Source organism: Trachymyrmex cornetzi, unplaced genomic scaffold (genome assembly GCF_001594075.2).
Source record: "Trachymyrmex cornetzi isolate Tcor2-1 unplaced genomic scaffold, Tcor1.1 scaffold2183, whole genome shotgun sequence".
Taxonomy (NCBI): Eukaryota; Metazoa; Arthropoda; class Insecta; order Hymenoptera; family Formicidae; genus Trachymyrmex; species Trachymyrmex cornetzi.
This window is the reverse complement of record NW_017296829.1, coordinates 1,927-13,018: the sequence shown is the minus strand read 5'-3', so window position 1 is coordinate 13,018 and position 11,092 is coordinate 1,927. Positions and strand designations below refer to the sequence as shown.

General features: G+C 34.2%; 1 pseudogene; it reads left to right on the top strand.

Annotated features, from left to right (window-relative positions):
* The first annotated feature begins 7,427 nt into the window (after positions 1 to 7,427).
* Positions 7,428 to 9,601, top strand: LOC108760102 (putative nuclease HARBI1; annotated as a pseudogene).
* Positions 9,602 to 11,092: the final 1,491 nt, after the last annotated feature.

The following is an 11,092-nucleotide window of genomic DNA, read 5'->3' as shown; positions in this document are numbered from 1 at the left end:
GACTCGATGCCGGTAGGTGTCTGCTTGGTGGGGGTAAAAGTGGTGGGGCTGGATTCTGTGTTGCCGGGGAGCCAAATGTGCATCACTGCCTAGCAGGTGCACCGCGCCGTTCGAGTTTAGCGGCTCGCGGCGGGGAGCGGGGCGCTTGCCCCACTGCCAGGGTTGGGACATTTGACAATTTCTAGGGTTTTTTATGTTACACGTAATATACACGTATTTTACGTCAAATATGTATAAAACATAAAGCGAGGTCTACAATAGAAGTCGTAGCAATCGTAAGGTCTTAAGTCGTAGAAAATTGACCAATCATAGATCATAGTCGATTATTCTTCTCATATTCTACTGTGATTGGTTAATTTTCTACGACTTAAGACTAGTTAAGACTCTACGACTGCTACAACTTCTATTGTAGACCCCGCTTAATATACATGTCTGCACGTCTCTAACCTCTAAAGCCCAAGACAGATTGATAGTTTATATGAAATCAGTCAAGTAAGTAATCAACGAACTATTAATATCACGTACATATCTCCTAATTTTATTCGTGTGAGAAAAACTGATTTAAAAACTAATTGTTTATTTACAGTCAATAATGAATCAATCAACTTTTAAAAAACGGCAGTTGGAAATGTTGGAATCCAAGCAGAAGCAACAATTAAAAGCGCTTGATATAAAAGAGGTAGATTTAGCATTAGCTCAATTTTTTTTGGGTGTAACATATCATTTAATGTTATCGAATCACAATATTTAAAAAATTTTATAAAACTTCTGCTTCCAACATATAAACTTCCAACAAGAAAAAACTTTCGACAAAACTACTTGATAAGGTTTATGAAAATGTATTGCTTGATAGAGTCTCATCTTTTGAATCCAACGGAGTTCTATTGATTGATGGATGGAAAAATTCATCAGCTAATACGAAAAATGTGGTTTGCACAGTAAACTCTAAGTGCATATTTCTTAAATCCTGGGATTTAACCGGACTGAAAGAAACTGGTGATCAACTCAAAGAAATTGTCAACGAGGGAATAAAATTAGCAAAAGAAAAGTTTAATATTATTACGTATGCTGTTGTTTCGGATAATGCATCATCAATGATGTTGATGGGGAAGAAAGTAAATATTTGGCATACTACTTATCAAAGTCATAGTGGCAATCTGTTAGCAAAATCCTTTGTGCCTGAGACATATGCGATGAATGTAAACAATCTTTTGCATGCATTCAAGACACCAGCTGCAGAATATGAATTAAAGCAACGAGGAGGCTCCAGAATAATTTTAGCATGTGACGCAAGGTGGTGCAGCTATCGAGATGCATTTAGATGCCTGCTGAAAAATTTACCTCTGATGCTAGAAATAGTTGCTAACAAAAAGATCCAACTAAGCAGTAAAAACGAGAGCTTGTTCAAGGATCCCTCATTTGTGACGCAAATACAGGATTTTATCTTGATTTTTGACCCGATATGTCAATTGATAAATGTCTGTCAGCGATCTGATTGTAGTATAGCCGAGGGATGTGAAGAATGGCTGAAATTAGAAATTCCGACAGTTCATGACGAAATGCAACAAAAACTGTGTAACCGACTGAAAAAAGTCTTAACACCAATTGTGCTAACTTCGAATTTTCTACATCCTCAATACCGAGCTAAACGATTTTTACACGATAAACAAAAATTGAAAATGGTTTTTGATTTTTTGAAACAAGAATTGGATTTAAAAGATATCACTGATGAACTAGGGTTGGAATTATACCAAAAGAATCTTGGTATCTTTGAAAAATTGCAGAGTCGAAATATTACATCACCGGAAACATTTTGGATTACAGCTGAACCATTTTATTCTCGCCTATCATTGCTTGCTCAGAAATTACTAAAAATACCAGCTGCTTCAGCACAACTGGAACGACTCTTTTCTTTCTGGTCGTTTGTTCATTCGGATTTGCGTAATCGTCTTACTGTTGATCGATCTATGAAATTAGTTGATATTTACTATACTTTAAAAATGAATGAATGTTTTGATGATTATTACGACAGTTATATTGAATCAGATTAATATCCACACTCGTGTGTGTAATGTGTGTATACATATGTGTATTAATATGTATATATACATATTAAGCATTTATTGAAAGCCATGAGCATTATATATAAGCTCTACACACACGCGCGCGCGCACACACACGCGCACACACACACAAGGATAATAAATTTGTTTCTTAAAAATACATTTATTTTATTTAAAATAAAAACTTTATTATTTTTACTATTATTTTTTCGTCTCATAAATAATACATATTTATTGCAATTCATAAAGTAATTTAAACATATTTTGTTTTTGTTTTTTAAGCATTTCACCAATAAAATAATAAAAAACAAGAATAGAAAGTAAATTAAGTATTGAAAATATTTTTAGTACATAACAAAATATCCTTTAATTCTTTAACTCTTTAAACATCTTATATAAATTCTAAAAAAAACCATAGCCTTGACAAGAAATTAACGAAAATTAATAAAAAATAACTTTCATTTACATATTTAGATGATAAAATAAGTCCGTTAACTTTTCAAATCGTTTTGGAGTTAAATCATTTACATTATTAGGATAGAACTTTAATTTTGGAACAGCAGCAGGGAATTGTAGAATTTTTATTGCGAAGGAAGATAATTTCGGATGTACAGGAGCAACTGCTTGCCAAAAAGTATGTCCATCGCTGTAATCCCTCAGACGACGTGAACTAAAGATTCCAGTTGGATTTTTGTATTTCGCAAAATCGTTCATTCCCTCTTTATCTAGTTCATTAATTAAAAATTCCATCACCTTTTTCATGCGATCATGATCATTTGCAAATCGTCGGCCTTATGGTAAGTAGGATGAAGAATGTTTGCTACCAATGCGATTGGTGTTAATATTGCGTCAATTCGTAATTGAAATAGATTATAGTGTACGTTTTCAGTCGACGCTAAGATCAACCAATCCTCCACAATATCAGCTATTGTGAACTTTAATTTTTCACATTTTTCTGCAATGCTGCAAACAGATTTAAGTAGATCTAAGGAACGATTCAATTCTTCTTCAAACGATTCATCAATCAGTATATTTACAATCTTCTTCTTGAGTTTATATTGCCTGTTGCCCATCATTTGTGTCATGGCTTGTAAATTTTTCATGCAAGTAGAAAATAGATCGCGGTTATGATAAATCGAATTGCCTTCTAATTTGACAACTACTCCTCCTTGCATTATTAAGTTCTTTTGTAATTCCTTATTCGAAAATTGGTCAAGCAAATAACGAACTTTTTTAACAAACTCCAAATTGACGAGTTCTTTTTCAATAGACACAACAAAGGACATGTTGCATTGTAGGAACCACAGCTTGCTGTATTCATATGTATTAAATAATTGAAGATCGTCGTCGATAATGACAGCGTAAATTATAATTTTAAATTGTGTACTCACAAGAGTTATTGTTTCATTAATTATGAGTGATAAATTATGTTTTTTTATATCCCATGTATTTATATAAATTGCTTTTTCTTGACTTTGCACAAAAGTAATCACATGCGGCATCTGTTCAGTTTCTGTTCTTGCAATGACTAATATACCTTCGGAACAAGAGAAAGTTGATTGATATTCTTGAAATTCTGTGTGAAGTTTATGAAGAATCTCATTTGACATTGCTTTTGCGGATAGTGGGCTATATGCAGGTCGTATAGCCTTTATAAAATTCAAAAAAAGCTTTGACTCAACCATTTTTAAAGGAATATTACACCTGTAGAAAAATTTGGCTAAAGTATCATTAATTCTAGCCTTTTGCTGATCCGAAATATAATCAATATATGAGTCCAACTTCCATTTTTGTAATTGCGTAGTTTTCAGTTTTTTTGGCCGTGGAAGAATAGTAGATGATATCGAACTATTAATTTCTTGATGTGAAATATTCGGCATATCAAAATCTGAAATAATTGGAACCTCCAGGGCATTTTCAGCTCCTACTGCAATTACCTTATAAATTCTTTCATCAGATGACGAAGTGATTGCATCAACTACGGTACTTTCTGATTGCATATTTTCTAATTCCATCATTTCAATGACTATTATATATGTGATTTCACGAATTTACTAGATTTTAAAGGTAATTAGCCTTCCAGGTCCTTTCTCATAAAAATAAAATAGAGAGTTTAGAGGAAGCGTCAGTTAGGCTTCATCTCGCTGTCTCTCTATCTACACTCTCTTGTGTGATGAGAAGGATTTGGAAGGAAATGAAATGGTTTTTAATAAGAATAGAACTATTTAAGACTGTAAGATTTTAATGTTAAGTGTACACGCTGTGTTGCTTATTACTCGAGGTTTGGAAGTAATAATGATTGGCCTAGTGGCCTTCCGCGTGGGTGCCACGTGCGGTGGAGATGGGGGCGGTTTTGGTCGCGGCGGTGGTGTAGCTGTGGCCACGGTTTTTATGGCGATGGTTTTAATTATAGCGGCTGGTGGATCGGCGATCTCGACGTTTGGGCCGGATTTCGAGGGTTCGGTTGCGTCCCCTGCGTCCTCCCTCCAATAAACAGATCGAAGCTTTCTGTTTTAAGGAGCTCTCTCTGTAGCTCTTTAAGGTGGGTACGCCAACCCCCTCGCTTACCGCGCGTACGTTTTCTCTTTGGCATCTGCTTCAGAAAGAACGTATTGTAATGGCGGCAGATCGGAAAGACAAAGAATGCGAAAAGACCTCGACGCCGAGAAGGCGCTCGTTGGAGTTTTCGCTAGGAGGTGATCTCCACGTCGCCGTGGTTTGCGCTGTAGAGATCAGGCAAAGGATTAGCTCGTCTGACGCCGTGGTTGGCGCACGATCGGAGCTGGAATTATTAGGAAAGAACGGATGGTCCGGAGCGCTACTAAAAGCGCTGGGAGTCCTTACCGTTTCGGTTCTTAAGAAGGAATAAGGCGATTTGTCTGCAAATTATCCTGCTTTATATATGTTTCGCATTGTGACCCCTCGCGGTAAGGGGGTGTTTTCGCACACTTGTTGTTGCGAAAATCTCTAGAATATTCTAATTCTTTAATAGCGATTTATTCGATTGCTGCGTGTCTTTTCGTCTTTTTGATCGTTCTCGTGTTTAGCGGGGTTTGCGATATTCTTAAGGGTGCGCTTGGCTGGCGCGTGATGCACTTGGTTGCGGTGTAACCAGCGTGTATTCTTTGCGCGTTTTTTCATGCTGCTTTTCCGCGTATCTTGAGTTCTTTGTTCTGAAGCGCGCGCGAGTCTCCCTTGTTTATTTAGGGCTTTTATTTCCTTATTCGTGCCTTCCTTCAAATTGCAGTAGCTCCTATTTGCTATTTGAGGCCTTCGTGATTGATGCGTGCATTTTGTGTTGCATCGCTATGCATTTTGTAAGTGCATTACGTGTTTTCGCTTGTTCTTAATGAATCGGTGTTATTTCTTCGCGATTATTAAATGGCTAGTTCTAATGTTCATTGTTTCCCGTTTTTTAGCGGTGCAATCTACGTGTTTTTAGCGGATTTCCTATTAATTCTCTATTTTATGATTCGCGCAGGCGCTGTGCGCGCAACGTTCGTTGGTAACGGCAACGGTAGCATATGCTATAGGTTCTCGCGGCACGTATTATATCGTTTGCTATACTGTGCGCTCGCGTTCGCTTGGTAGACGGCCGGAGTGCTATAGTATAGCGCGCCGGACGTTACACGAACTATTAATTTCTTGATGTGAAACATTCGGCATATCAAAATCTGAAATAATTGGAACCTCCAGGGCATTTTCAGCTCCTACTGCAATTACCTTATAAATTCTTTCATCAGATGACGAAGTGATTGTATCAACTACGGTACTTTCTGATTGCATATTTTCTAATTCCGTCATTTCAATGACATTTTCATTACCAGTTAAAATGGATTTTCTGGTATACTTTAGGTTTTGAGAGTTACTTGAGCAGTCCGTTTCGTTAATTCTACACACATTTCTGTAAATACAAAAAATTAAAATTAAAAATTTGTTACCTAATTCATTAATTTTTAAATAAAATAAGACAATGTTGTTTGTCTAAATATAATATCATTATTTAGTAAGTACACTATCAGAGCTGTATTAGAGGCGGCAGTTAATAACGACTGATTTTAAAAAAGGCAACTATTCACACGACTTCGATAAATAAATAAGGATCAAAGATATTCATAGTTTGTAAAACCACAGTGATACTTAAAATGTACTTTTAGATTAGATATTTAATTGAAAAGATCCAAATTAAAGGTCGAAACGTTTAAAATCATCACAATGGTTTTATTGTAAATATAAAATACACGGCAAAAACGAACCTGCCGGGCTAATAAAGCTCTGAGCTGTAATAGCGTACTTAATTTTGTTTACCTGTGTGTTTGTAATCTGCTTTTCGCAGCATTTGCGAGCGTTTTCTTGCAAATTAAACAATACGCCACTACTTTATTTCCTTCCTGACGCCGCTCGTAATTACCTTCCTCCCAAAAGTCGTGACATGGTCTACCGCTGCCGCCGAGAATACCGTGACAGCCGTGAGTCCCGTGACTCATTTTAATTATTATATTTATTGTGCACACGACTGACAGTTGAAACTGTTGACAGTTAACACGGCTGTGGGCTTCTTCTTCTTTTTCAAAATTTGGCCCGTAAAAACCGAATTAACGTGATCAGTCTGATCACTCCGATCCAATGCTCGGTTGAAGTCGGCAACGGTTTCAAAAATATACAAAGATAACACAGAACCCGCGTCCACCAACCGCCAGTGACGGTCCGCCACGGACGAGTATGGCCGATATTTCATATGTCGTACGACAGTCTTTTCGAGCCTGTTGATTGGCTGCGGAACAAAAAGATCTTCTTGGATCTTTCTGTCCTACAGCCAATCAATAAGCTTGAAAAGCCTTGTCGTACGACACATGAAATATCGGACTATGGCCTATGACTGTGGGCTATCCGGCTGCTGGCAACGGCTGAAGTTTCATCAACGGCCTGAAGGGGCGCACAGAGCGCGCTCAATGTATTTTACATTGCAAGAAACTGAGAACGTAAAATACCTAGTATTTTACATGTATAAAATTGTGTAATTTACATCGGGTATTTTACTTGCCCAACCCTGCCCACTGCCCACTCCCCGCGCGCCAAGCTATCGATGATGGCGCTTTGGAAATAATGGCTGAACAGAACACAACAGTTGTACAACGGTTTACTGATGAGTTACAACATGTTAAGTGTTCTGCTGAACGCTCTTATGAACGCTCAGGACGTTCTAATGCTGGTGCATGCGTGATTACGGAAGAATTTACAATTAATAGATGGAAATAGACTTCAAGCAATTATAGTAGATATATATATCCTATTTGTATCTCAACGCGCTGACATGAACGAAAAATTAATTCTTAGATAATTCTTGGTATATATTAAGCTGATTCTACAATGAGTTGATAGTCGGAAATCTTAAGTCTTAACCAGTCTTAACCTAAATATATGATTATGGTTTTTCGCATCTACAACTTATTAATGTATAGGAAGTCGTTCAGCTTGACTAATGGGAAGAAATAAAGTCGAATTTGGTAAGTCTTAAGAAAATCGGTAGTCTAATCATACAAGTTGGCTGTTGGCGAACTTCACCGATTTACTGATAAGACTTAGGACTACAGACTATTGACTCGTTGTAGAATCAGGATTATACGTATATTTTTATTACTTAAGAAGGGGATATTAAATTTGTTCATATTCAATTAGTTTGTTTGAGGATTTTGTAGCAGGACAGAAAATTACTAATCTGATGAAGGCTTTGTAAGTTGAAACGTTTGAAATCTAATGTAACTTTAATTAAAATGAATTGTATCTTATAATTGAACTATTATTGCTTGTTATAAGCCTTGATATTAATTATATTATGTTGCATTTACACAAGCTTACTTATTCTTTAGAAAATATAGAAATTTGCCGAGCGTACCTCTAAGTCGAAGGACACAGAGATCCTGTGGACTGATAGTCAGTCGCATTTTAGTAAATGCATGCATGTATGCTAACATAATATAGAAAAGAATTTTAGATAGACAGTAGAAGGTAAGAAATAAGAATAGGCTGATGAATCAGGTTAGCTCTTAATATTATATATATATATATTTTTTTAATCTTCTATTGACAGCAGGAAACATGGATGCAATATTATTTGCAATGGATGACGACTTAAATATTGATATGTTTAATAATGGACTGAATATCGCAATAGTTAATAATGGAATTAATATTGGTATGCTCAATTTTATTATAAATGATATGGTCAATCCCTTGCAAGAAAATGAAATAATCGCACGACGTAATGAAAGACCAAAAAATGAAAATTATTTTGAAGGCATTATTCCGAGATATACAGACATACAATTTCTAGAACACTTTCGTATGTCGCGAGTTATATTTGAGGTAATTATAAAATATAGAAGTGTAGGAATAAAAATATATTATTACATATGGTATTTTATAATTATGTTAAATTATTTATTGATACTTAATTGTAATTAATTTAATTTAAGGCATTATTAAACGTAGTAGCTTTACTAAATCCGGAAGAATATGTAGATGTAAGCTCATCAAAGAAATTACTATTTACAATATTTTGGCCAAACAAGAAAATTTTTTAGCTACAGGTAACAGATTTAGTTTAGCAAAATCTAGTGGTCACAATATTTTTAAAAGTGTTATAACTATCTTGTCAGATTTAATGCCTCTCTATGTTAAATGGCCAGATGCCAACGAATGTCAAATATCCAGCAATGTAAGATTTCAACATAAAATGTTTTATAACAACTTTATTGAAATTTAGATGTTATTAAATTTGTTATTTATTTAATCATTTCAGATTTTTGGTAATTGTTCGCGTGGTTTCCAAGGGGTTATAGGTGCAATTGATGGTTGTCATGTTCCGTGTAAACAACCAGTAAGAAATCCACATGATTATTATAATCGCAAAGGGTTTCATTCCATTATATTATAAGGTAAATAATATTATTGTGTTCAAATATATTGACTGCTGTGTGATATTTAATACGTTTGTTTTCGCATTTTTAGGGGTATGCGATCATAGGGGAAATTTATAGATTGCTTTATTGGTTTGCCAGGTAGAATGTATGATGCAAGAGTATTCAGACAAAGTCCATTATTTGAAAATATGTCGAATGCAAGGTTAGGTTAGGTTACGTTTTATACCACGACAGCTGCACTTAATAGGCGATTCAGCATATCCACTGATGATGAATCTGATGACACCATATAAGGACAATGGTCATCTAACAGTCTTACAAATATGATATAATACGAAATTAAGTTGCATTCGTTCAAGGATTGAAAGATTGTTTGCACTGTTGAAAGGAAAATTTAGAAGACTCAAATACCTTGACATTTCAGATTTTGATCTAGGAAACAAAATGATTGCAGCTGTATGTACATTACATAATTTTATAATAGATGGTGATAATTTGAATATAGATGATGAAGATTATTTAGAAGAGCAAAATTTACATGAAATAGAACAAGAAGAAGAAGAAGAAGAAGAAGAGGCTGTACAAAAGCGCAGATATATTACAGATCAGTTATAATTATTAAAACGTATGTTTAAAAATTAGTTTTTTTATGAATATAAATACATATATCTTCAAGACAAAAAAGTTAAACAGCCTTTATGTATATAAGCTTTAAGAAGTAAGTTATATTAACAATTGATTTATTTACAGGTAATAAGTTATATTTACAGATAATATAAATTATATAAGTGACATTCGTGACTAGACCTTATCATCCTAATATCAACAGTATGGAAGTATTTGTTTGGATATTTTATGATCTTAATAGTCTCCAACACTCATATCAAAAGGTATGTGTTTCATGCATTTGGAAAAATATATTTTGTCATTAGTTTTTTAATATTATTAATTATTTTATAGTGTTATCGCCAATATAGTCCTTGCTGTGTGATTCAAATTCAGATGATCCATTGGTACCAGAGATAGCCAGGATATACAAAACCGACACAGGGAGAAGTATAATGAATTGGCATGTGAATAGGCGTGTACGTATGCCATGTGATGCGCTAATCTGCATTGACTTCACCATCCAAATATCATCAAGAAACAGTTAAAATGTTCGAAATTTTAAGTTTAATATCGTTTTTTTTTATTGAATATTTTGTAATACAAAACTGAAAAACTGATGAGTTATAATAACAAAATGTGTATCTTGTATTAAAGAACAAAAAAACATTTATATTGTAACAAATATTTTATACTTTGTTATATGAATTTATAGTCTTTGTTATACGACGAATGTAAATAATAATATATATGGTGAAGCAACGAATCAGTCTTTTCTTTTGACTCAAAAGTGATCAACGGTGCGTTTGATTCTAATACCTTAGCATTTAAATTTTGCTTATTATGATAATCTGAAAACGAACAAAAATTGCTTAGATATCACTATTACGTACTTACTGTTACTGTATTTAATTTCTTACTTTCGTAATGATATTACTTATATTAATTATTATATATTTTATATTTTACCTGTTATTAACTCTTATTATATATTATCAAATTAATTTTTCGCTGAGCTTACTAACATTTCAAATAATTTATTTCTTTCTTTTTGTAAATTATTGTATTCTTGAATAGCAGCTATTTTTTGGCCCTCTATATTGTTATTTTCTTTTATAGCATCTGCTTTTTGCCTTTCTATTTCATTACTTTCTGCAATAGCAGCTGTTAGTTTATTTATCGCTTCTATTCTTTCCTTTTCACTCTCAATCTGCACCTTCCTTAATTCGTACAGTTGTTTCGATCTTCGAGTCTTTTGTTTTTCATTTTTCAAAAGACTGACTTCTGAAATGATATATATTAAAAAACAAATAAATGGTATTAATAAACAGAACGATACAGAGAAATTTCCAGAAATTTATTTACCGTTATTAAACACATCGGTTAAATCTTGATCTAGAATGTTCCACTAGCGACACTGAATTCGGTATAAATGCGGTCTGCCATGGTCTGACTTGATTATACTGTTCTTGACTTTTATTGTATACTCTTCAATTTTTC